The sequence below is a fragment of the Choloepus didactylus genome, chromosome 14 (assembly GCF_015220235.1).
Source record: "Choloepus didactylus isolate mChoDid1 chromosome 14, mChoDid1.pri, whole genome shotgun sequence".
Classification (NCBI taxonomy): domain Eukaryota; kingdom Metazoa; phylum Chordata; class Mammalia; order Pilosa; family Megalonychidae; genus Choloepus; species Choloepus didactylus.
In genome coordinates this window covers 47,682,467-47,710,114 of record NC_051320.1, presented here as the reverse complement: position 1 = coordinate 47,710,114, position 27,648 = coordinate 47,682,467, and the positions used below count along the sequence as shown (strand labels likewise).

Sequence of the window (27,648 nt, the reverse complement as noted above, 5' to 3'; positions counted from 1 at the left end):
AACAAGAGAAAAACAAAACGAAACAAACAGTAGTTGCCCCTGACTTCAAAAAACTTGTCATCTTTCCAGAGACAGAGACCAGAAAAGAACATAATTTTATGCAAACATGAGATTATAGTCAGAGTAATATGAAAAGCAGTAGAGAGCTACCCAACTCCAGTATGGTGGGGTAGGGAAGGCTTCTTGTAAGAAGCCTAATTACAGAAGGATTTGAAGGAGTTTGACTGGCAGAGAGTGGTGGGAGAAGGGAGAACAAGATTCTAGCATGATACGAAGACCCAGAAACAATGAGAGTCTGTGGAGTTACAAGCTTTGCAGTGTTTTTCAATGTGGCTGGAGTAACTGGAGATGAAGCTGATGCAATAAATGGTAGTTACATCATCGCAGATCTTGAGGGACATGCTAAGGAGTTTGAATTACTTTCTGAGGGCAGTAGGGAGTCACTGAAAAAGTTTAAGTTAAGTAGTCATGTGATCAGAAATAACAACTCTGTGAGCTAATGGAGAATGGATTGGAAGGGGCCAAAAGTGGAGGCAGGGACATTGATGGGAGCCTGGACTACAGTCAAATCAGCAATACTTGGTGAGTGACTGGAGTGGGGACTTGAGGGGGGATCATGCTGTATGCTTGTGTGAAGAAAATGGAACTTTGTCAGTAGGCATTGGTAAGAGTGAAATCAGTCATGGAATTTTGGTCAAGTGATGGACATATGGACCTATGGGTGATTAATACATGGTTGGGGAGTAGAGGTAAGAAAACTAGGTAGAAGGGACTATTGGTAGAACAGCTTTGGAGGGAGGCCACATTCAGAAGATATAAAGAAGAAGATAGACTACTAAATCAAACTGAAAAGCCTTTGGTTGACGAAAGGTATATCAGAAGAGTGTGGAATTGAACAGGCCAAGGAAGAGCAGGCCATGAAGTAATGGCACATGCTGCAGAGAAGTCAGCATTTCTTCAGCTGGGATTTATTTAGTATTTACTTTGTACCAGCCACTAGAGCAATTGTCCTAGAGGGAGAGGAAAACAGGTTAAATAAACAAACCCCCACACCCGAAAGTATATAATTAACTCTGTGAATAAGTATGCCCAAAGTAATAGCAACCTAAATTTGGAGGGCACTTATTAATCTTCAGGCATTGTGCTAAGAGATTTCATACCTTATCTCATTTAGTCCTTACAACTCTTCCCAATTGCTAAAGAAACTGAAGCTTAGAGAGTTACCAATCTGTTTACAACTCTTCTCTACATTGTTCAAAATGTAGCTGTAGCATGAAGTGGCATGAGCTATGTGGTTTCTTGAAAGAAGGAACACTTGGAGAGATTACATAGAATTGTTGAAGAGAAAACCAGATTTGGGGAGTTTTCACAATGGGTGGAGAGCAAAGAAGATGTAGTGAATTTGACCACCTAAAACCATTCAAGAAGTTTGATTAAGGGAAAAAAAAAAAAAAAAAAAAGTAGAGAATTAAAACCACTGAGCACCGTGAAAGAGATGTTTAAAATGTGAAGGAAAAAATCCTCAGATCACCTAGACTCCAAGAATTCTCCAAAGAGGAATATACTTGCATTTCATTAATCAGGGTTTCACTTTGGGGGGCTTTTCTTGGTGGGAGGTCTTCCCCTGCCATTGCTGTGACACTGATGGTAAGAAGTAGCTGGCACTCACCCCCCGAAGTCCTGGTTGTGATGGCGACCACCAGACCTTCTGCCAGACCTTATCCTCCTGAAGACAATGTGAGGAGAAGACCAAGATTCTGGGGAAGTACAGTCTACGTCTACTTGAGGATGTTTCAAAATTACTTCTAAGGTGTTTAGTATGAAATCCTCTGCTATTTTTCTAGAAAGAAAAGACCTATCCATTTTCAGGCCCCCGTGCCTCATTGTCCCACTTCAGTAGATTTGAATCTGACAAAATGTAGGGCAAGTGCGTCTCTTTCAAGTGCTAGACTCGAGGTTGCTGGGACAATTACCTTGATGGGCTGCGATCCACAGGGGAACAGGGGAAGAGCCCACAAAAGGTTCAGAGAATTTGTCTAAACTTCTGCCCTTTGAAACACAGAGAAATGGATAGCTGAAGCAAGCAGAAACACACTAAATGCCCAACCCTATGATCTTCTTGGGAAATATATCCCCATATAACATTTTCCCTTCTCTTCCCACCCCCTTTTGGTAACAGTTCTAAGCAAGGATCATCTTCAGCTGTGCAACATGCTGGCCAAAATTTCAGAAATGCTGGAACCAATTTATTCCATCTGGAAATTAGTTTCAGCTCTTATTGCTGTAGAATTTAGTTCAAACCAGACTCGATATCCGAAAGGAGGTCCCTGCTCCTTTACTGTCAGAATTTTCTTTTTTTCTAAAGCACAATCATTTAAAAAATTTATAATAATAATCAAAATCAAAGACCTGTACCTTTTTAACCCTGCTACATTTTTCCACATAGTGTTTCTCCCAGGTTACTTCTTTTCAAGGACATGAAGAAATTCTACCATCAGTTTCTCTAAAAGGGGAGATGTGGGGATTTTAAACTATTCCCTTGTAAATGAATATTTTAGTCAGCTTTTCTCTTATGCCAGGTAGTGACTCAGTTGCTTTCTTAAAACAGCAGCTGGATGGGCTGCTTAATCTTTTTGCAAAAAAAATACAGACTAAAATTCTCAAAATTAAGTTTGAATAAAAACATGGTCCTCAAAATCTATTTTTACAAACATATTAAAATTAAGCAACATTGAACATTTCAAATAGTCATATATAAGATTTCTTTGTTTCAGTCCATCTGCTACTGATTAAACATTTTACATTTCCATTGTGATTAATTATGCTATTTATATACTTGAAAATGATTTGTTTGGAAAGGTATGGTCTAGTGTAAGTCTTTCATTTGTGAGAATGACAGCCCTTCAAAAAGTAGAGCAACACTATGCACTCAGGAAATCCACCATCTGCTTTTCTATGCTCTTATAACAAACTACAAACCTATAGCAAAACAGAATTGAGAGAAAACAAGAGAATAAATAATGCTAATGGCATTCATTTGAGATGTTCAGAAATGTATCCATTTTTAATTAAGCCAAGATACTCTCTTGGTCCCCAAAGAAAATTACAGCTACTTCAATGTTTTCCACACTCATCTCTAGAGTTAAATTACCAAATGACCAGAATTTTCAACTGGGTCCAGGAAGCTCCCTTAATTCATTCTATTCTACCTGAATTTATCAGGTGTTAGAACAGACCAAGACGGTGAACACCAGACCTAGGCCTGCCTTAATTCCATAAAGAGAACTGGATTAGAGATATAGTAAATATAATTGAGAAAAATGCTCTGGAGAATATGCAGTAGACCATTTTCCAACACAAGTGTTCATCAGTGCCAACTGACAGTGTGGCCCAAGTGCCAGAAATTTCCCACCATTTGAAACTTAGCTATTGTTTCATTTTTGCATGACCAAACAGGCATCTGAAACCACAGAATAAAGCCAATTTTTATTTTGCATAGCCAAACCACTTTTAGTGAAATTTTGTAAATTAAAGCAAAATTGCCCTTAGACTAAAATAAACTTGTGCAAGATATCAGACATATATATATATATATTTTAAATGACTGTTATTTGTTCCATACAGAAGACTCTGCAGCAGCAATCTTCCTGAAGATTGTTAGCAAAGGTAGCCAGGAGCCACAATTTACATTCTGCTTGCTCCCTCTTTCCTAGTGGGTGCCGTTCATTAGCACCCCCAGGACCGTGGAGGCTGTTTGCACTGTGCACCATTTGTTTGCTCTATGTGTCTGATTGTCTCTCCCCTCCTGTTTCCTCCATCCCAACTGAAAGCTATTCTATGACTTCTGGCATCTCTATTAAGCAGAGAGCCACATGGAAATGATTAACTTTTGAACTACAAAACTGAAAACACTCTCTTGCACACTGTGGAAATGAAACTTGTCATGTAGAAACGGGTTTCCCTGATGGAGTTTGCAGGAAGAAAGAGAAATCATTGGCTGAGATTTTGGTTTGGTTGTTGTCATTGTAGATCAAAAGGATGTGCTCGTCCTTTCTGATAGCAAACCACCTCCCCCCTTGGTAAACAGCCTCTGAGTGAGTTCATTAAATATTTAAACAGCCCTGGTATCTATTAATGTTATCAGACACATGAAATATGTCTGATGGATTTATTCTGCCGTTAAGGAGTCATACCCCAGTGTCCCTCCTGGGACAGTGCTCCAGCTGTTTAAACTATAATTCCATCACTAGGAGGAATGGTGAAAGCACTGACCTCTTTGAAACGGACTCGTTGCTACTGAGCCTGTAAATTGCAAATGAAACCTTTCTGTAATAATGTTAAAATATGCATGGATAGGAATTAAAGCACTTGGGGTCACCAGCAAAGCCTAATGTGTTTTCTGTAACCTCCAAACAGCTGGTGGAAAGAATCCAACAAATCAATGCCTGGAATATTAGTGATTGGGTGATTCAGTAGCTCTACCACTGGGTATGGGGGGGGGGTAATTTTAAACAATTCTTTGAGGCTTGTAAGTGTTTTTAAAAACTTTCCGTTAAATTCTGTGACTGTTTATTTGATCCTGTTTCTCAAAGAACATAAATTACCTTGATGTTAGGCTCCATAAAATCAATCTAATATGAGATTATGCCTGAGGTTCTTCAAACTATAAGTTAATGTGTTGCCCTATTTTTACCTACTTCAAGCTTATGAGAAAACTTCCATCACAAGACAGATAGAGGATGTCTGACCAAGACTTCACTTGCAGGGGTTGGGGGGTGACTATGTTTCAGTTCACTGGGATGCTATCCTTAGCATTACAAGTGTGTTTAATTTACTTAATCTACAAGACTTTAAATGACTTATAAGAAATGCTGATAAAGCCATGGTGCTGGAGACTGTAGCATCAAAGACTGAATTCAAAGAGTGAGATTAATTATCTTAAGAAACTTGTTCTTTCTGAAGTTGTCAAATAGGTGGCAGACACAGTACCTTCAATATGAGCAGTTTCTTCGGTATTGCTCAGTGTTGGATAGGAATAACCATGGTTGCTGATTGAAAATATGCATATCAAACTTGTGAAAGACAAAACCTAGGAGTTTAGTGAATGCATTAAATGACAGAATAAAGACTCCCATAGATCTAATGAGCTAGAACAACAGCCTAATCTCATAATATGATTTTGACAGCAATAAATCCACAATCCTATCTTTGATTCTTTGGGAAAAATTATGTAGAAAAGTGAGCAACTATGGTTGGGAAAAGACAAAGGAGGTAAATGGCAGTTGAAGATGTTTCCAGGTGAGGTAGTTTTAGGATCGTTGAATTCATCCTAACCTTTGAACCATGTTCTTATTTCTGTGAGAGAGATTATTGCTAAAATGTGTATTTGAGATGAAGGTTGGTGACACCAGGTCTGTTCTCTGTTTCTCTGCCTTGTGAAGGCATCACGTTAACATGGACCAATGAGGACACTGTGATTTGGCAAGTAATGGAGAGGATTAAGAGAGGCCTTTCAGCTACATGTACAAATTTCTCCCTGAACTGTGCCAATCTATGTAGGACAGACATGGATGACACAGATCTTTTTCACTTCTAGCTGCTAAGGATATCTGAATTCTGAGACCACAGTTAGACCAAAGGGTTGGGAGTCAATATGCTATCAAATAAACACCTCCAGTAATACATAAGAAATGGAATGTGACTTAGCTCTATCCTGGCAAAATAAACATAAATGTTTTAATTGGCTTCAATGGCTTATTAGAGTCAACTCTATAAAGATTTCCAAAAAAAATGTTAATGTAATCATATTCTTCATTGGTCCATATAGAAGCTAGTACAAGGTTGATGATAATCAGGCCTATTTAATGCATTCATCACACTCCTCCTGGAATACCACTGCCTACATGGAAAAATAGAGATCAACTGGAGCATCCCAAGAGTAAACCAGATGATCATAGAGCTGAAACCATCTCAAATGATCAGTGATGGCCAGCATACAGTAAGTACTCAGTAAGTGAATTAAACTGATTTGGGAACACATACTGCAGATGTGGAAAGGGGGTTATATTTGAACCGTGTGGTCCAGATTAAAATAATTAAGCTAGTTGGTTGGTGTTATACAAGGAATTGATTTCACCCAAACATAAAAAGAGCTTTCTAACAAGTATAGCTATCTGAGGATTAAATAGGCTGCTTCAGGATATAGTGAGCTCTCTAACATTACAAGTACAGATTATAAAATGATTTGTTTTGGTGAAAGATTCAAGTATGGGATGAGAGCGTGGATGAGATTCATAGATTCTATGAATCTACAACCTTTTAGAGCAGCCAAAGGAGGCTTAAAAAGTGTGTGTGTTTGGGGGGGGGCGTATTTCAAAAGGAGTAAGTGGCAAGTCTCTAAAAGAGAAGTGTATACAAAGAAGCTTCCAGAACAACAATTCTAAAGCAGTAATGCCCACTCCTTCCATGGTAAAAATTTTACATGGCCAAGGAACATTCTCACAAATTCAGTGAACCCCATTCAGTGTCCCCATTTAAAGAGCAACACTTTAAGCAACTAAAATGCAATTTGAATTTCACTGGAGCTTTGGAAAAAGATATATTTAGTGGTTATTAACCCAGTACTTATCCTTCCATTGCACACAATGCCTCTTTTCCTGAAGAATCCCCTGCAGAGAATTCCCAGGCTGGGACAGGGCAGCCGCCTTGCAATTGGCATCCAAACCACAGGGCATAGCCGATAATGATTTGCAGTTAAAGAAGCTGTGAGAGGAAGATGGCAGTCATTTAAAATAATTTCTGCCACTGGAATATTTTCCTTTTCATTTATAATCACTTATAGGTCAGTTTACCTAGAATCCTGGGTTTAACTCCTTTAAATAATTTTTTTTTTGTTCCCCAAAGGATCAAGGGTATAGGATGTACAGACACAAAGCAATACGAATCCTCCTTCATGGGACATAAGCTTTAGGGAACTAAAGATAGGTTAATTCCACGCCTGATTCATTCCATGGGCCATTTAACGAGAGTCTCTGGAATTGTTCAGCCAATAATGAACTTGCAAGATCTAAAGGTAATCACGGCTGCAATTATTAAAATTTACACCAGAATTCTATTACCCTTTCTACGGATAAGTGTCTTATATTAAGTGGTCTAGAAGGGATGCATGAACTGATTCAATAACACCAGAAATCTCTCTTATCTTGTTCTTTTTCACATTACTATCCTCTGTACCCCAAACATGAGACCATGCTTCTAGTTAATTCTGGGGAAATATTTATTAATTTTTTGTATGATAGTTTAGAGCCTAAAACTGCTTTTCTCATATATTGCTCATTTATTCCCTGCAACCCACGCTCTTTTCATTATTAATAATATTAAAAAAAAAAACACCTATTGATTTCATAGCTACCTACCAAGTACTATTCTAAGCACTTTGCATGTATTATCTCATTCGACACTCACAACAATCCAGGAGATAAATATTATTATTAGCTCCATTTTACAGATGAGAGAAACAGTATTTGAGAAGGTTTGGGCTTTAGGGCTTGTGCCGGTTTGAATGTATTATGTCCCCCAGAAAAAGCCATATTCTTTGATGCAATCTTGTGGGGCAGACAGAATAGTGGGGATTAAGTTGGAACATTTGCATGGAGATGTGCCCCACCCAGCTGTGGGAGGTGACTCTGGTGGGATACTCCCATGGAGGCGTGGCCCCACCCATTCAGGGTGGGCCTTGATCAGTGGAACCATATAAATATGCTGACTCAGAGAGATGGAACGGAGTGCAGCTGTGAGTGACGTTTTGAAGAAGAGCAAGCTTGCTAGAGAGGAACGTCCTAGGAGAAAGCCATTTTGAAACCAGAACTTTGGAGCAGACGCCAGCCACGTGCCTTCCCAGCTAACAGAGGTTTTCCGGGTGCCATTGGCCATCCTCCAGTGAAGGTACCCGATTACTGATGTGTTACCTTGGACACTTTATGGCCTTAAGACTGTAACTGTATAGCCAAATAAACCCCCTTTTTATAAAAGCCTGTCCATCTCTGGTGTTTTGCATTCTGCAGCATTAGCAAACTAAAACAGGGCTCTCACTCCAAGTCATTTACAGCTAATAAATGACAGAACCAGGATTTGATTATAGGAAGCTCGACCCAGAGCCCTTGCTTTTAACCACTAACCCACTTGCACGTCACCCTGTGGCCTCCATCATGTGTTCATGGTGCATTTTAGTTCATAGGTTACGGCACATTTAACTGAAGGTTTTGAAAATAAGGAGGCTTTACCCATCTTTGTTTTTAGGTGAAGAAGATCCCATGGTTCTTCTAACAAGACACATAATCTGAGTATAAAATTTCCCTTTGACTCGTCTAAGGCCAGCAATAGTAGTTGTGATTATTATTAAGATCAACAGTGTGAAGCATTCTTTGGATCAATGAGTTCAGTAGCGTTGTAAGAAGACAAAAAGTAAAATCAATCTCTATCTTAGTCAATACAGACAAGAATCTAGACATCAGTTGTAAACAAGCACCAAAAGCAATTGTAAATATTGTATGGTTATTTTAGTATTTATTCAGAAACCAAAGAATTTTTTAATTGATGTAAAAATTTATTATAACCCAGAGCATTAGATTTAACATGATACAAAGAATCTTCTGGTATGTAAAGGTCTGTAAATCACCTTGACTACTTATGCAAACAACCTGAAAAAGTTGGTTGATTATTTGCCCCCAGAACAGCAAAGAGCATACACAACTACCAGCAAAATTTAACTGCTCCTCTGCTAATTCCAGTTTGAGATAAAATATGTTCAAAAGAGAAAATATGATTTATATTTTATAGACATTAAAAAATAGTTGGTGAGCATAAAAAAATGTTCAACCATGTTGTTCATATGTTGTGAAGAAATCCAGGAGGATCTCAGTCTCCCTTAGTATTTGTTATTCACTTAAAAAATGAAATATTATCACTGTAGATTCAGTAAGTGGGGTTTGCTCAAGATTGGGAGAAGTCAAGCACATTTTTATTCCACCAGTTGCTTCAAATTATTTTCAAACATTCTGAGTTTGAGGAAACTCAAAACACATTTTCTAAGTTCTCTTTTCCTTTTAAACTCATGTGTTTGGTAAGAGAAATTTAATCCATATGTTTCTGATTCATTTTGAGTTAATTCATCAGACTGTTGATTTTTAAGATCTATTTGATGTTCAAAAGCTTTTTGATGGTTGTGATTTTTCCTCTGAAATAGTATTTTGTTTTTTCATGTGTAAACAAATGTTGGTCTCAAGATTCATGCCCCATATACCAAGGATTTGAGTGGGTGCTAACTCATTCAAACCCAGTCCAGTCACCCAGAGGGAATTATAACATGTAAAATAGCTCAGTGTGTTCATGCCGGCATATATGTGTGTGGGGGGGTGTGTGTGCACACTCGCATGGGTGATTTTCTTTCAAATGCAACGTGAATGATGTATGGATGCATTTTTATGAAATCTACAAATATTTTTACAATTATATCTGCTTTAATTTAAGCAGGAGATAAAATCAAAGTAACGTTTTCGAAACATGACCTAGGTGGGAAGGCATGAAACTACTGAAGATGAAAGGAGAGAGAGAAAAGAACACGGCCTCTACACTAATAACCTATTGCTCATCCCGTGTTCCCACAAATGAGACAGAACCATAGGCCAGGGCAACTACTTGTTTGAAGGAGGCTTGACAAATCTTTAAAATTCTTTCTATATAATTTAGAAAAAGGAAATCAGAAGTTTTGAAGGTTGGACTACAACCCCTACCTTGTTTTGCCTTTCTTTTCTTGGAATTGAAATGGAAGGAAATGAATGATAAATATTGGTCTGCCTGTAAGATTAAAATACTCTGGCTCAAGGCAGTATGTCCCATCATCAAATACCACTGGTTTTAACACCCCCACTGAAAGAAATGCTGTCAGATAAGGCCCCAATGCCTTATTTCCCATGAATAGAGACAGTGAGGCAAAAAGGATTTCACAGATCATGGGAAATCCTAGACTGCCCTGAAGCCTAAAGCAGAGTACACATAAAAACTAGCATCCGTCTTCTCATGAGCAGGGAAAACATGTCTTTTTTCTTGCCATGAAACATCGCAGAGAACTGATTTTCATGCAAGAATGTCTGCCCAGTATACAAATCTGCAAAGCAAACATCCACAGTGAGTCCAACAAATTATTCTTAGGTTAATCGGTGGATGTTTGCATTACATATGTTTTTACTGTGAATAATATAAGCTCTCACTGGAACCCCTAAAGGGTTCCTGAAACATGTGGGTCTCAGTGTTAAATGTGAGAAGCAGAGACATTCTGGTTAACACTGAAAAATAAAGATAGAGGAAATGTTTCTTCTCTCAACTGCCAGAGGACTCACTGGCCCATGTGCCTGAGCAAGTCATCCTTGCCAGACCAGAAGGAAGTTATGCCTGTTCCTCTGTATGGGAAAAGTCTGGGAAAGAGAATGATGATCAAAACTTCCTGCTAAGATGAGGGGGATAACAAAAGTCTTTCCCCAACCCAGCCATTTAAAAATGGACACAAGCTAACCTCAATCAGTTATTCATTTTTCTTACTGGGTCTTTTAGAATAGCATTATCTCAAGAGTGAACAATGTAACAACCGGGGCATTCTATTCTAAGTAAGCAACAGTAGCTTGTTTGTTTCAATCTATACTCGACAAAGATGCTACCACGGTATTTTAAAATGCAAACCTGAATTAGTTGCTTCTTACTTAAACTCCTCCTTAATACCGTCCCAAGCCTTCCAGGTAGCATCCAGGACTTTTGGCATGGCAAATGGGCCATTCAAGAGCTGTCCCCTACCAAGTTTTCCAGCCTGGTCTCTCCCTTCTGCTCCTCTTGCCCTCTAAAACCTTGGCAACCTTCTGCCAATATGCCTCTGTCTCCCTGGAATTTCCTTCTTCCTCTCTGTTTTATCCTAACCTTCCCTCACTCTGGGCAACTTCTATTTATGTTCAAAACATCCCTTATGGATTAGCCCCTCTTGCAGACTTTCCAATTCATCAGAACCCTCACACTCCTCTTAGCTCTCCTTCTGGCTTGGCACTTTCCACTCTAAGACATTAACATCTTTCTCACTAAGCTGTAGACTCTTTGAAGGTGGGGCCATGTCTTATTGTCTTTTAAGTCTGCATTTAGCATTCACAGTACTCAAGAGGTTTTGATAAATGTTGGAAGAGTGAATGATTGAACTGGTGAATAAAAGCATCCCTTCTCCAGGAATAGAGTTATATTTTTATGCAAAGGTTCTTAACCTGGGCTCCCTGGATGGGACTTCAAGGGGACTGTGTATGTGAGCCACCTGAACGTGTGCGTGCATTTCCTAGGAAGAGAGTTCATAGATTCCATCAGATTTACCTCTCTTCCCCCTAAATAGTTAAGGAAAATTACTTGTAAGAAATTGAGGAATTTACATTCCACCTCAGTTTTAGATTTTAGTTCATACCAACCCATTAATATATTGGGGGAAATAATACGTACACATACTTCTCCTAATTAAATCAAACAGGCACTTACCATAGTGGAATTGACTCACAAATACATATAAAGTATATTAACTATATATTAGATGTGTTTACCATGTTAACTCAAACACATTTACTAAAGTTGCTATTTATTGTTGTCAGCATATGTAAAGGTTCTCATTATCTTTGATTTAAACTAGAGGAATCAGGCTCGGGACTGGAGGAATGCGGGAAAGCACCTCGGCTTACACAGCTCTTTTCCAGTTTGTATACTAGGTGAAGCAACGAAATACCAGTTTCTAATTCAGATTTCAAAGAATCACTGAATTTGAATATTTGATATCAATTTAACCAATATCTGCACAGGGTAGCTGGGGGCAGGCACAGTATTTGGTGCTGCTGTTCAAGTGGAAGGTGGTACAGTGTGCCAGGCACAGCCAGGACCTAAAATAGTGCCTCCAGAAGCAAATACCCAATGAGCATTTCCAAATGACTCAATTATTCAGTGGTGGTTACTTTATGAATATCATCCAGGCAAGATAAGTTAAGGTGAGTTCAAACCTTGAATTTGGAAAATGCTAGTATAAAATAGTTTCTCTAAAATAAAACCAAAAATTTAACAATTTCTATAACATTAAAAAACAGCCTTTAAATTTGTGTTTGAAGGTCTTTCATTTCCAGCAGTAAATCTTATGAACCCAGTCTTCTAGCCTTGAACAGTAGTCCCTGAATTTCAGTGCAAATCAAGTATCTGGGAATTCTTGAGCCATCCTGCTACTCTCTTCAGTTTATGGTTAAGGTAGTGAGCTGTGGACCTATTAATCTGAAGTTTAACTCTGTGCATTTTAAGTGATTCCAATGCAATAGGAGGAATCACATTTTAATAATCATTCCTGTAACCTCAGATACCAGCCATGAGTTCCAGGTAAAATAACTCTCAAGAGAAACCCTTTAAATGGTTTCTCCTATATGAATGTATGTCCCAGGATCAAATAATAGCCCTTATTGCATTCACTCTCATTCATGCCCAGCCCTCTTTGTAGAAGGGAACCAGATAATGGTCCAACTTGGATCCCAGATTACCTACAACAGAGGAGGAGCCTCAAGACCCATTTCCCTTATCTTACCACTATTTACTGAAAAGTTAACTTCTGCTTTTAAGAGCTAGTCCTGGCTTCTGGCCAAATATGAATTGACGATTTTGACAAGTTCATATAGTTTAAAACATTACATAACATTGCCTATATATGTAAGGCTAAATTAATTACTTTGAGTGAATGACTTCAGCCTGTTTAAAAGTGTATTTAATTCTGCTCATAGGGCATAGGAAATCACTTTACCTGGTGCCCCAAACCACCAAGGCTGGGAGACAGATGTGTTAAGTAGTTAAACTACCATGGCCTTTCCCTTGGAGAGCAATTCCATTCCAGCCTTTGTAGCCCTGAGTAACTGGAAGCCAGTGCTCCCTTATTTCTTGTCCTTCCACTTGAACATAGCACTCCTCTTCCTTAACTGAGATGTAATGAGGTAGCCTTTTTTGCAGACGTTTATGCCTAAGGTACATTAAGGCTGCTCTGAAAACTTGGGCTCAAAGTGAACATAGCCTATGACATGGGGATGCTGTTTTATTTTCCATACTCCAGAGCTCACTAGGTCTGATTTGCAAAGTTCCTTTGAGTTCTGATGAGCTGTTTTCAACTCTTGACTTGAAGAAGGCTCTGTATACAAACTTTCTTGTTATGCAGCTGCCATTAAGACAATGGACTTGGGGCTTGATTAAGAAGAAAAAAATAACTTGACCACTTGCTTCTTCAGATCATGTCTATTTTTCTCAGAGCACCTTTTTAGAGGACTGTTGTCTCTCACCTTTAGGCCAAAAGTCTCCAATAGAATTTATAACCAGGAAATTGTGACACTGGTTTCTCAAAAGGACATTGAAGAGCACTCCTCATGCTTACCCTTTGGAGCATTTAGTCTTCAACTTTCTACCCATGTTGGATTCCTTGCCAAACTGGTCTCCATTTAGTTCCTGGAACACACCAAGCATGTCTACCTCAGAACCTTTGCATGCATGGCTTCTACTGCCTAGAAAATACAGTTCCTTTCCTTGTGACCAGCCCTTTCACAGCCTTCAAGTCTCCACTTAATGTCACCTCTAAGGAGAAGCCGTTCCTTCTAGTTAGTTTAAAGCAACTTCCCCCATTGTTTCTTCTGGAAACCTGCCTTTTCCTTCATGATGATTGTAAAAGTAGCTAGTAAGTATTATGTTATTTCTGCATACTGGACCCTTTTGTTCCAACTCTTTTATAGCTTCTCACTTTATTTAATTCTCATTGTAACCATATGACTATACATATTTTTATTATCCACATATCATAAATGGAAAAACTGAGGGACAGAAAGGTTTAATATCTTACCTACAATCAAATAGCAAGTAAGTTATAGAGCCAGAATTTGAACCGAGGAAGCATGGTTCCAGAGCTCATGCTCTTCAAATAATATAGTACATCCTCTTGCATTTTGTAATTATATACGTTAGTATTTATTTACTTGTTTGAAGCTCCATGAGATGAGGGATTATGTTGATTCTGTTCATTAATGTATACATAATACCTAGCACAGTGTTTGGCAGATAGGAGGCATTTAACATGGGAGGGAAGAAAGAAGGAAGGAAGGAAGGAGGGAGGGAGAAAGGGAGGGAAGAAGGAAGGCAAGAAGGCAAGAAGGGAGGAAGGAAGGATTCTTTAAGAATCAGTGAACAGTTATTATAGCTAAAATTTATCTGGGATAGGGGCTCATGCTCATGTTGTGGCTACAAACACAAATCCTGGTGCCTGGTTATTCTTGACTGAAGACTAGCAATATATTCAAGGCAGCATCGAGACTTTGTTTGACATTTGCTTCTGTAAAGACATGGTGAGTTACCTGAACAAACTAATGTTAGGCATGCCTTCTAAATTGTTGCAGTGTGTGTGGGCAACATTGAGAGTGGGACCCTTAGCCACACCCTTGTCAGGCAAATCAATAGCAAACAAGTTGGTTTGATTGCAGGATGACAGAATGACAAATGGAAGCCTGGTTCCCAAGAGGTTGGGGCTTACTGTGGCATGCACAATCTCTCCAGTTTTAATTGAATAGAGTTTTGGGGAGTTGGATGGGGAAAGAGAGGAGGGGTGGCAGATGAGTGAAAGGGGCCTAAGGGTAAAAGAAGCAGGGCTTTGAATGACTACCGACCTGCAATGTGTTCTTTAAATGCAGTTTGGGAAATGATGCTTTCAGGGAGCATGGATCTTGCTTCTGCCTGCAGAGCAGATATTTGCGGGTGCATGCTTGCAGGGACATGAATTATACTTCCCTGTGTCTGATTTGTAACTACACCTGTACACTCTTAGAAATGCTAATAGACAAATAGAAATTTAGGTACAAAGGAAAATCTAATAAGAAGAGCATTTGAATGAGTAAGAAATGTCTAATTTTTTGCAGTCGTTAGGACTGGAGGAACATGCTTATAGTAATTAGGTAAGATTGATTTCGAGGCCGAACACCACCCACAATTTGTGTAGTCTGGGGGTCAGGCGGGCAGCTGCAGAAACCGCTCAGCTAATTATGAGAATTCACTGTTCGTTAATAGAATCTCTCTCCACAAACAGCAGCTGTGTGTTTGCTCACGCAAATTATTAATTCTGGCCTCGCCTCAGCTGCAAGTTTCTGCTGTGCGGAGAGGAATCCTCAGATAGAAGTGTCAGTTATCACCCAAGCGATACCAAGGAAGGAAGAAAAATATGAAATGAAAGAAAATATCCTCTAATCACAGGTGTATAAAGATTTTGCATCTACCTCCCTTTTCTGCCTTTCACTCCCAAACAATTGAATGCCAATTTTGGAACTCATTAATCTGTAGGCAACCTACCGAGATCTAATTTATACCTGTCAGGAGCAATGGGCAGCAGCTAATAGGAAAATAATTGCAATATAAGTCTGCTTTCCCACTTGATAGTATGCAAGATTTTAATGATAACCCTTGTCTGTTGGAATATCAGAATGGCCAACAGATACGTTCTCTCTTTTGCAGAGAGTCACACTGTGAACAAAAGAGATGTGTCCTCTGGTTTTATTATATACTGCAAATAAAGTGATAACAGCATAGTTGATGAAACACAGCACATGTACCTATTTATTCTCTGGAAGAATTGAAAGGAATATTCCTGCAACACATTAACTGTGAACTAGTATTCTCACATTTCAATTTGTTGAAGAAAAATATCTGGCTGGATATTTTTACAGAAAATATCTCCTGTTTTATATTGAATTGAATATGTGTATTCAATAATGACAAGGTTTGAAATATCGGGGCACTCCAGAGGACTTAGGATTTCCAGGATTGCACTGGAGTGTTCAGGAACAAAGGGCAGTATTTACTACATAAAAAGGGAAAGAGTGTCTATTTATTCTGTACTATTTTTCCTCCTCCTGGGATTGTCTTAAGTGGAATTTCTCCATAACCAAATTAGGAACATCAAAGGTTGCCTAAGGCTGCAGAACATATTTGGTAAAACTGTTTCTAAAGTGTGACTTCTTATTTCTTTATGCATTGTCCTAACTGGATGACCTTCTAGGGGGTCTCTTGGTAGAAGACAGGACCTGACAAGAGTCTGATGCTGCTATATGAGGCCTGGGTTCAAATCCCACCCTTGGCACTTAATCACTGCCTAGCTTTGAACAAATCCATTAACCTCTCTAAAACCTGCTTCCTTCACACATAAGTCTTCACATGGTTGTGACAGAATCAAATAAAAGCATGTAAGTGAAAGCACTTTGGAGGGAGACAAACGAGTATTAGTTGTTACTATTTTGTGACAACTGAAAGTGCTTGTGGAGAGAGTGTATATTAAAATGCAAATTTCCTGAGGGAAGGAAGAGAGAAAATGGCTTACTATTGAAAAGTACCCATCTGATGCCATAATCCTTGTTCCCAAATCAAAGTCAACCAATCCTTCTGGGTATTTGATTTGAGCTTCAAATCTGTCCTAAGCATTGTGGGAAATACAAAGTGAATAAAGCATCATTTTTGCCTTCAAGTGGTTTATTACAGAAGCAAAGATAGTTCTCATACTGTTTGTTCAGTAAACATCAGGGCCCCAGACAGTGGCGGGTGCTGATACAGATGACAGTTAAGATGACAGCGTGTGTATGGAGCAGGAGGGGGAGGAGCCAGAAAACGGGTTCCTTGTCTCACTCCACATCAACCTGCCATGACCTTGGAGAGGTCATTTCACTTCTCAGAGCCTTAGTCTCTTTATTTGTAGAAAGGAGCATTTGAATCGATCTCAGAAGTCTTTCCTGTGTTTAAAGTTCTATGTTTCTATGACTTTTTTTAAATTTAAGAAATGAAGAGAGTAAAACCATTATTATGCTTAATCCTTGCTTTCAGTGACTAAAGATATAAATAACAGAATTAAATGAAGAGTTTGAAAGGAAAAGGCCATTAAGACATAGAACAATGAGTTGTTAATAAAGGGTACTAAAATGACCTATTTGTCATGTCTTCCTGGTGGAAAATTAGAAATTACGCAGGTAATTTGCTCTATGTTGATAATCGAAATAGATAATTCAAGTCAAACATTGATTTGGACAAATCACTCATACATTCTAAGCCCTATAATCCTAAACTGTAAAAGAATATCTGAAGCCCAATCCCTATCCTAGTCATCTCATAAGGCTTTTGTGAAGATCAGATACTATATTTGTGAATTATTTAAATCAATAATACTATATAAATATAGGAAATGTTTTAATTATTTGGATCTTGAGTTGTCTAATTTTCCTAATCACACCAAGAAAAATCTATAGTTCCAATCATAATGGCCAAGTGTCTACTCCACTGGGTTCTGTGTGAGTGAATACTGCTTAGGATTCAGAGAAACCAGGGCTACGTGCCCAGTCATTTCACTCACTTATTTAATACATGAGAGTTACCTAACTTTCCTACACTTCTGTTTCTTTGGTTGTAAAAGAGGATAATAGCATCTTCTTCAAAATGTGTGAGATGTTTGATATAAAGAAGAACGTAGGAGAACACCGGGTCCTACCAGGGGAAGGTAGGATATTCAGAACTGAATGCTGTGAAGTGGCTCAGTTTACAGAAAATGCTATCTGGTCTGCTTACGAAGTCTGACATTCCTGCATCTACCTTTCTATTATCCCTAATTCCAGGATTTTTTTTTTTTATGGACATTCACATGTAAATAAGCTGAAATTAGAAAAATAAGTATATTCCCTCTATTGTAAAGGTGCTTCCATGGCAGAAAATGTGGTATTTTTATGTAACCAAACTTCAATAGGGAAAATATCAGAACTGTCTCTGCGGTGTGTGTGAAAGCTGTGGAAGGGCCTCTCGTCTTCAAAATCCCCTCCTCTTATTCCTAATTTCATACCTCAGCCACCTCATATCTGGTTCTGCTTTGGAGGAACCCGATTTAAGTCAACTCTTTGGCCCAGATTTGACTTCTTCGTTCTTATTCTACAAATAATTCTGGCTTAGAGGATATCCAGATGTCTATTGTTACATAACAAACCACAGTAAAATCTAGTGACTTAAACAACAGCAGGGACTTAGGATATCTTTGTCCAACTGAAAGGGACCGATATTCACATTTAATTACTTTCAGCTTATTATTTAAGTGCAAATTTCCACTACAAAAAAAATTTTAATTAGGGATAGAGAAAGGTAAATCAAGGAAAGTCAAACTTCTTCAGCAGACAAATAAATAGCATATGCTGTAAACTTAATCACTTTATCTCATGAATCTAATTAGGCAGAGCTCAACAGGGAAGGTTCATCTTTGCTCCACATACCATCAGCTGGGGCAGCTTGACTGGGGCTGAAAGATTCACTTCCAAGGTGGCTAACTCTTGTGGGTGGTAAATCAGTGCTGGCTGTTCCTGTGGGTGGGGTGGGGGTGAGGACACCCCTGTTCCTCTCCATGTGACTTCCTCACAGGCCAGTGTCTGAGTTATAAGAGCTAGTGTCCCAGCAGACAGGAAGTAGAAGCTGCCAATTTCTTAAAACCTGAGCATAGTGTCACTTCTACTGCATTCTATTGGTCAAACAGTCATAAGACCCAAATTCAAGGGGAGGGGTATTGATCCCGCTTCTCTATGGGAGGAAGTTGAAAGAATTTGAGGGTTGTGTTGTAAAACATGTTTACAACAAATTTTTTTTTAAATTTTGAGATAGTGAATGTTTCAATCCTGGTTCCGTGTAGGAAACAGAACCCACCCTAGATATTTTAAGCTGACATTGTTTAATATAGGGAATCAAATGCTACGTGGTTGCAGGAAGGGCTAAGAAGCAAGTTCCAGGCAGGTCCTCTTGAAATGACTTCCAGAACAACACTGTCCTGATCCACTGGGGAGCTCCTATCTTGGAGGCTGCCTCTGGAACACAAGACACCAATGCGGGGGGTACAATTGCCTCAGAAAACTGGAGAATGGACACCCACCTTTTCCATGTAGGGATTAGAAAGTCAGATTAAGATGATGCCACTGTTGTCACTGCTTCGCAACATCCAGGAACTGGAGAATGGACGATGGAGAGTTCTGCTGGGAAGCCTCCTGTTTCCACCATCTTGTCAATTGGCTGCCAATAGCCTAGGGAGTGGTTTTCAGACTTCAGGGGGCAACAGAATCAGCTGAAGGGCTTGTTAAAACAAAGATTGTTGGTTCCCCCTCCAGGATAGCTGATTCAGGGAGTCAGGAATGGAACCAAGGATTTGCACTTCTAACAAGTTCCCAGATGATGGTGCCGCTGCTGGTGAGGGACCTCACTTGGAGAACCACTGGCCTAGAGGTGTGGGAAGGTGGCCTCCCAGTTCCGTCTGCCCCCCAAATCTCCTATGAGTGTGGTGGGTAGAAAGTGATTTGCAACCAGAACCATGGTTGTGAGGAAGCATAAGAAGAGTTTTTAACTTTCTAACCTCTCCAACAGAAGAAGGTTATAATGGAGGATGAGGAAGCTAAGCCAGATATTTTATACTAATCACACTCTACTGCACATATTGCAATTACTTTTAATGTACTAAAATCATCATCATGAACATCAAACATCACCATTCTCTATGTGTGGATATGTGAAGTTAAGTTCACAGTGAAGGCTGTCATGTCCTAGAGTCTAAAAACATCCTAATATACACATGTCTTTTGTATGTGGAAAGTTTTCATGGCACCTTGTGGGAAATTTGCATATCACTCTCTATTATGCCATTTTCTCAGGTAAGGAAGAAAAATGATTTTATAATTTGTGGATTCACTTTCCAAGTAATACAATTTTGATACATGAGTTTTTCTGTCAGTTTTTTCCTTCTCCTTCCTCTTAGCAGAGCAACTTTGTTATCCATGAATATGACCTTCTCACACTCATTCCATATTTCAGACAGAAAAGTTGAGATGGGGATATTTGTATTCAGTGTTTGTTTGAAGAAGGTGCAGACAAATTTTGTGCCGAATTAGTCTTCGTTTGATTAAATAACACGTTCGTATCAGAGAGAAGCAGCCGAAGAAGGTCTAAGAAGTAGGACAGCCCACCAGCAGACAGCACGTTTGGAACATCTGCTGCACTGAGCATCCCATGGGTGGTGGTGGATTGTGGGATGATTATTTCACAGGTGCAACAACCTCATTATTCAGGTACGTCAGGAAGTGCTAAGACAGTTCCCAGCTGAGGTAAAAGTGGAACTCAAACAATAGTAACTCAGCTGGGTACATAGAATTACATAGAGTGTTTTTGTGCTTAAGGCTGACCAATGGCTACAGGCTTGTTATTGAATGTATTGCCTTTCCCTTCTTAAGCAGACAGGTTCGATTTTATTACTAGCTTCAAAGGGAACGCTGAAACAGAGCCTTGCTTAAGAGTGCTTGATTTCTATTGAATTAAACAGATATGCAGCCACCACATAATTTTTCAACTACCAAACCCATACTTCAATTCTGATTTCAGCATCCATATCTTCAGTTCCACTAGGCAATAGACAGTATTTTAAATGGCCACAAAATTAGGGCACCAATAAGAGCCTTTCTGGGGAAGAAAAAAAAAAAAAAAAAATCCTGACTCCTGAAACTTTATGCCAAGTCACTTTCATCAATAATGGCTCATGATATCCCTGCCTTTGCTGATAGAGATTCCCCAAACCAGTCTGCTAAGTCATTGTGGCTTTTCTGATGGCAATGTCTTTTATAAGGGGCATTTTAATTAATACTTATATAAAATTTTGCAATGGGTCAAAGCTCTAGGAAAGTGCAGAGTAAGGAAGGGAGCTGAATAACGGAATCCTTTTGAAATATAGTAAAAATGTAGGTGAATCAAGATTCGTGAGGGCAGAGGAAATTTGTTCAGGAAAACACAGGTCAGAGTCCTCTGTTGCCTGAACTTTAGAGCATCAGTTCATGCACAATTCATTGGGAAATCAGACATTACCGCATTCCCAGACCACCCATTTTCAGCACCATTAACTAGGCACTTGGCATGGACTTGGTGTGTTCTGTCCAGTTTAGTTCACTGTGTATATTCTCCAAATTTGCTAAAAAATGACCATATATGTATATTTTTTACTTCAGGAAAATAGTTAATAAAAAATAAACAGGTTACTCTGTGTTCCTCTTACAATGATTCTTTGGTCTTGTACCTGCATTATAATGCAAATGTTTTGCACAGTTTATGTTTAAATAAGATTGATTTCTATCCTGGGAAGGTATCAAAGGCTCAGATGTGTGGCTTAGAATACAACGGCTTGGAGAAAGGGAGAGAAACAGAAATGGGAAATGTTGGCTAATGGAGGCAGAAACTTCATCCTGCAGTCTTGATTAACACAGCAAATGAGAAACAGCAGGGTTTACAGACTTTCAGTGTTAATCTATGTTCTTTAATTTACTTTCATCTAGGTGAAGAAGGAAATGAGTTTTTGGTAGATTGTGCTAATGGACTAATCCTGAGTCGTCTTTGCCTTTTAATGTTGAAGCTATATATTTTTTAAAAGTCACCATTTTATTTATGCAGCCATGTTTAAATGATCCAAATAGGAAAAATAATGGTCAAGCAAAATGACTTTCATTATAATTTTTAGTTATAGGGCGAACTATATATTTGTGCTACTGACTTTCTGGTATGGTTCTTGATTGCTCTTGGGAACAATGATTGATAAAATGATAAAGTCACTAAACTGTGAACATCCAGAGCTGGGTTCAAAAAAACAAAAAACAAAAAACAAAAAAAGAAGCACAGATAAAATTGTGTGGAAATTCCAGAACTGTGTCTGAAGGGATTAAGAATGGCTCAGGAAGGATGTGGCAAATCACCCATTCATGTGTCTATTCATTCAACACATGTTTATTGAATGTCTATTATGTGCCAGGCTTTTGCTCTTGTGTAGCTTATAGTCTGGATGAGGCAGAAGCGGAGGGAGGACAGGGGGAGTTACAATTCTGCAAGCAAATATGTGGACAAGCTAATTTCAGAAAGTAGTAATTGTTGCATAGAAAATGGAAAAATGTTACGATGGGTCTTGAAGGCTAGATAAAATTTAGATGTTAGCAGTTGAAAAAGCTAGGAATCAGGAAGATGGATGGTGGGGTCAAAAGCAGGGAGCCTAGAAAAAGTAGAGACACAGCATGCAGTGAGAAATATTTGATGGTATGTGTGGTGTGTGGAGGAGGACAGGCATGTTTGGAAGTGCACGTTGAGCATCAAGGGCATCCTTCATTGCCAAGGTGATGAGTTTGGACCTTACTCAGTGAATGTTTAGAGGTTACTGGGAAGGAAATTTGTTGAGCAGAGACCTGCCCTTAAAAATGATTAATCTGGAAGTCAACTGAGGAAGGATTAAGTAGGGAGGAAGACTTGTTAAGTGTCTATTGGAGGTAGCCAGGTAAGTGGTTAAGGGTCTCCATTAGCGTAAGCCAGGAAAGGAATGGGGAACAATCACCAGGGGATGTCTCAACAGGATTGGCAAGGAATTGGATATGGGACCTGAATGAAAGGAAAGACCTGATGATGATCTCACAATTTTAGACTTGGGCAAAACAAAGACTGTCATTCTGAAAAATGAGGTAAAGGGAACTGCTTTTGCAAAGAAAGTGGTAAATTTGGTCAAGGACATTATTTGGTTTGAGATACCTGCAGCTCACTGAAAGATGTCTCGCAGACAGCTGAAAATGCAGTTTTACTACTAGACCTCCAAAGAAAGGTTAAGGCGGGAGACTTGGATGTGAGTGGAACCCAAAAGGAGGTAAAAATTGAATGAAGCACAATATTAATAATACATCACATATATGTATTGATATTACTAATTTATATGTTTATTTCCCTCAATAGATTTTTAGTCCTTCTAACACATGAAATTGCATTTGAATCATCTCTGTATCCCCAGTGCCCAGTACAGCATCTGGAGCCCAGGATGTGCATAATAAATAGATGAATAAATAAACAAACAAATAAAATCTTTAGATTCTCCCCAGAACCCTATATCAGGCAGGGCTGACATCCAGGGGCTGGTCTAGTGGTATTGGTAATTTACAGCTGGTGCCCATTCTGTCTGGTCAGGGCCCATACAATGATCTTCGTGAATTATTTTTTAATACCACCCCTGAGATAGGTGCTATTAGTCCCAGTTTACTGACTAGGAAACTGACACTTGAAAACTGACACTTGAAAAGGTTAAGTAGTTTTTGCAATGCACAAGCCAGAAATCAGGCAGGGATGAGTGTCATATGCTTTTCAGAGTCTGTCTGACTCTGAAACTGGCAGCCTTTCATCAGTCTTTTCCCATCGCATTCAACAAGATAGCTAAGAGGCAATGCAGGTTTAGCTGAGGCTGTACATTGTTAAGAATCTTTACTTTCAACAAAGCTAAGTCTGTCTCATTTAATGTTTGAAACACACACACACATATCTATATACCATAATTTTATTGAGCCTTGATAATTTTAATTTCCTAGTAGGGTTGGAAATCTCAGGACTACCTTAAATTTCACAAAACATCAGAATATTCTCTAACACTTCATTTTATTAAAATAACTGAACAGGGTAAAGTATACTCCTCTAACTAAATTGATTACAACATACAGTGTATGGAAGATTACAGAATGAGGAAGATCAACTCCCACAACAAGAATGGTCTGTGCTGAGCTTAAACTACAATTTGGGCTGATTTTCCACCCTTGCTTTTATTACTATCCCAATTATCTTCCCTCCTTCTTTCTCTTTTTCTCTTTCCCAAGCTTTGGGACATTAAGAGTATTTCCTAGTTTCTTTCCTCTCCTTCTATGCATTTATCATATCGGTTCACACAATAGTACTTCCTGTAAGTCTGGGGCTTCATCAATATCTCCATCCTCATAGAAGTCAAGGTGATTATATAGATACCCAGTGACTCACATCATCTTTGGTCTTTATTTCTGGAGGAATTTTAGATTTTTTTTTTTTTTTTTTTTTTTTCCATCCACTGTGTGTCCTGGGGCCTTACGGCATCATTAATCAAAACATGTCCTTTGTACTCCTTTATGTGTATTTTTTCCTCCTAGGATTTGCTCTCTCTTGTTTTTGCTTTTACTTTCTGGCTCTGTTTGCCTTTGGTTTTCTCTCCCTCTTTTATTTTCACTATTATCAACACTTTCCAAACTAAATATGCAAGAGTCCATGACATGTTCTATTTAGAAAGTTGTTTTCCTCTAGTTCCTCTCTCTTTTTTTTTTAAATTTCAAGTTTCTAGAGAAGGATTTCTCAATAGCAGCACTGTTGACACCTTGGGCCTTGGGGATGAGGGTTGGGTTAAGATCTGTGCTGTGCCTTGTAGGATCTTTGTTTGCCAGGTTCCCTGGCCTCTACCCACTAGAGGCCAGTAGTACCCATTCCCCAATAATTGAATTGTGACAAGCAAAAATGTCCTCAGAGATTGTCAAATATTCCCTGGAGGCTAATGTCACCCACCCACCCCCTCCCGCCAGTTGAGAGCCATTGCTAGGAGGGTGGTAAGGCTGGCTTTTTTGAGCTAATTTGTCAAGCACTTAAGAAGGGACACCAAATCTTGATTAGCCTATAACCTTAAACACATGGTTTCATTTCTATGGGCCCTTAGTTTCCTTATCTGTAAAATGGGAAGCTAACATACACTTCCAAACTCAAAGAATTATCTTGAGAATCCAATGAAATAATGTGTCTGAAACCTTACTGTAAACTGTATAGCATCAAAATAGCAATCCTTCCTCTAATTTTCCTTTTCTTTTTGGCTCATTGAGAGAGGACAAAAGAATCTCCTTAAAATTAGATCGAATCAGACAATGAAGCCTTCCACTTAAGGAAAAAATTGCCCCAGTTGCCAAGTTAACGAGATTGTCCACCCACTCCTTTTTTCCTTTTTTTTTCCTAATTTCCTAGACTATGAAGAAAACACTCAAAGAGCTTGGTTTCCATTGGAAAACTTTAAACCCACGGTGTTCTCTTGGACATTCTAATCCCTCTTGTCCTCTGCAATTAGTATGTCAAGAACCAGAAAAAGTTATGTTTATGATGGCTTAAAGTTTAAATGTCATCCTTTAGGCACTGATATTATTTTAGTATGGAGCAACTAGGTTGGCAGTAAATATTATATGTTTAAGTCTAAAGCATTTTGTGTATAAACATTTTAACACCTGAGTTTCATCACATTAACATAAAATGCAAAGAAAAACACAAAAAGGCATAGCATGAAGAAGATCCACTTAAATTCTCTCGGGATGATGAGATCCAAAAGCAACATCCTCTGGAAATTTGGTTCTCTCATGGGATACTTGATTACAAAGGGAAAGACAGGTGCCACTTAGCAAGGAAAGAAATCCAGCTCCCTGCCTTTCATTTATGCCCTTGCTCACATTATATTGCAATTCAGTTGCCACATTAGCTAAGTGACCCCCTTAAATAATCTCATTTACACCTACACACGTTTTTTGTTTAACTTGGTCTGGTTTTCTTATACCAACATGTGTTGTTTATCCATGTAAGTTGCTGAGCTTTTCATACATTGGGGATAATTTCAAGACCATAATGATACCCCCCTGAAATAAATTATTTAATATATTTTTTGATAAAAGAACTAAAGCTAACTGATGTGAGGTAAGCTACAGATCGGTTATATATTCATTTTTCACCAATGTATGCAATTATCCACTCAGCCTGTACCCATTAATTTTATTTTTCTTCCTAAGCTGGAAGTATTTAAAGCCATTAGAAAATAATCCAAGAATTCTATTTGCTGAATAAATTTTAATTTGCATGGCACCAGGAATTTTTTATTAATGGGAAATAAATTATTGCAATCTTTGGGAAGGAGACAAGTTAATAGCTTTGTGAAAAGCAATGGAGAGAAAATGATCTTGAAAAGGTCAGGTCTCCTGTCACAGTGTCTTTATGCACAATTAAAACAAGTCAAGAAAGTGGCTATATAATCAGGACCATGAATATGCATTATATCCTAATGAGAGTGTGAAGATGTAGCAGGCTTAGTGCTAAAGTCATGGTGGGGTGGTGACATAAAAATGGTAATTTGTGATGTAGTATTTAACTGTGTTTCTCTTTCCTATGGAAAACTTAACTCTTTAGTAGCTTCTACTTCATCGTGTCTTGGTGTATTTAGGTTCTTCCTACATTTCATGGAGACAAAAAAAAAAGGACAATTATGTCAATTTTGTGAGAAATAAATAAATAGTGAAATACTGTCTACTGTGATGTGTAAAAGAGTTAAATGATGGACTAGATTTTTCATTTTGCCATCAATTGCTTTGATCTTTTGGACAGTTTGTGATTACCTCTGTGTGTCTGAGCATGTATGTAAATGTATTTTAATTCAAAACAAAATCCTTTACCAATCATATTCTTAGTTACCATGTCACCTCTATTTTGCCTTCACCCTTCTTCACGTCCTCACCTTACGATACTGAGTGTTTCCCTAACAAATGACAGGGAAAAAAAAAGCATCATGCTTTGGATGGAATTTTGAAGATCATGAGCATTTTTTATCTTGAACACCCTGTTACAGGGTATATTGTTTACAAAAGTGCTCTTTCTGTAGGAAAAGCCTTTAGAAATGACATTGGCAGAAATAACTGGCTGCATCAAGAAGTTAACTTAAGTTCTTAAGTGGCCAATTACCTCTGGGTAATGGCTTGCTGCTCTGTGTGCTATTGAGTCATTTCTGGCTATTCTACATTTTAATTGAAAAGCAGTATGAACATTCTGATTCAGTGGTCATTTTTAATAAAAGATAATGATCACTGAACAATGATTTTGATTAGCTAATGGCAATTTAAAGGTTTCTAGAACCTTTCACAATTCTGCCTGCTTATTCCAGAATATTAATAGAAGACTTTGAACTAAGATTTCTGTTCTTATCTTGGTAGGAGCAAACAAATTTGGGGGAAAAGCAGGAGTTTGTCTTCTTGCATTTCTTACAGCATGACTGACTTATACTGTAAAGGAATAGCTCTGAGCATCTTGACAACCAGAACCAATGTGGGAGGAGCCTTTGTCTCTTCAGCCCTGCTGGAAGTGAACACCAGCCATTCTATTAGCCTGGCTCCATTTTTCAAAGAATGATTTCGCTGTTTCTGAACAGTGTTTCAGTTTATACTCTGGTCACTTAAATGTAGGACCTTACCTCTAGGATTGTGTGCAGCAAATGCTGGAGGTTGCTCTTTCTCATAGATGGTGTAGAAATCAGCCTCCATGCTGTGACTTCAGAACAAATCAACCAGCCCCCAAATATCTCCTTCATTTGTCCCCTTATTCATAGATTTCAACAATTAGGGATTCATTCATTTGGCTGTTTAAATTAGGAATAAGGATATCTGATATAGAATGCTACAAATAATTCAGAATGTAGGAGTTGAAGGTATTGGAAGACAAGTTTCATCTCTTTATTATTTTCCCAAGCATCAGCCCTGAACATATATGTACAAAATTATGTAGCACTCTACACTGTATAGTTTTCTTTGTGTAGGACTTAAATGTGTATAGGATGAAATATTTTCTTCCATTTCACAAATGCTATTCTTGCTTTATATGAATCATTAAATACACACTGCTAACTATAGAACTGATGAGCAGAGAAATCAGGAG

General features: G+C 38.5%; 1 pseudogene; it reads right to left on the bottom strand.

The window, feature by feature from the left end:
* LOC119508840 overlaps positions 1-27,257 on the bottom strand; it is a 141,562-nt pseudogene extending 114,305 nt beyond the window's left edge.
* Positions 27,258-27,648: the final 391 nt, after the last annotated feature.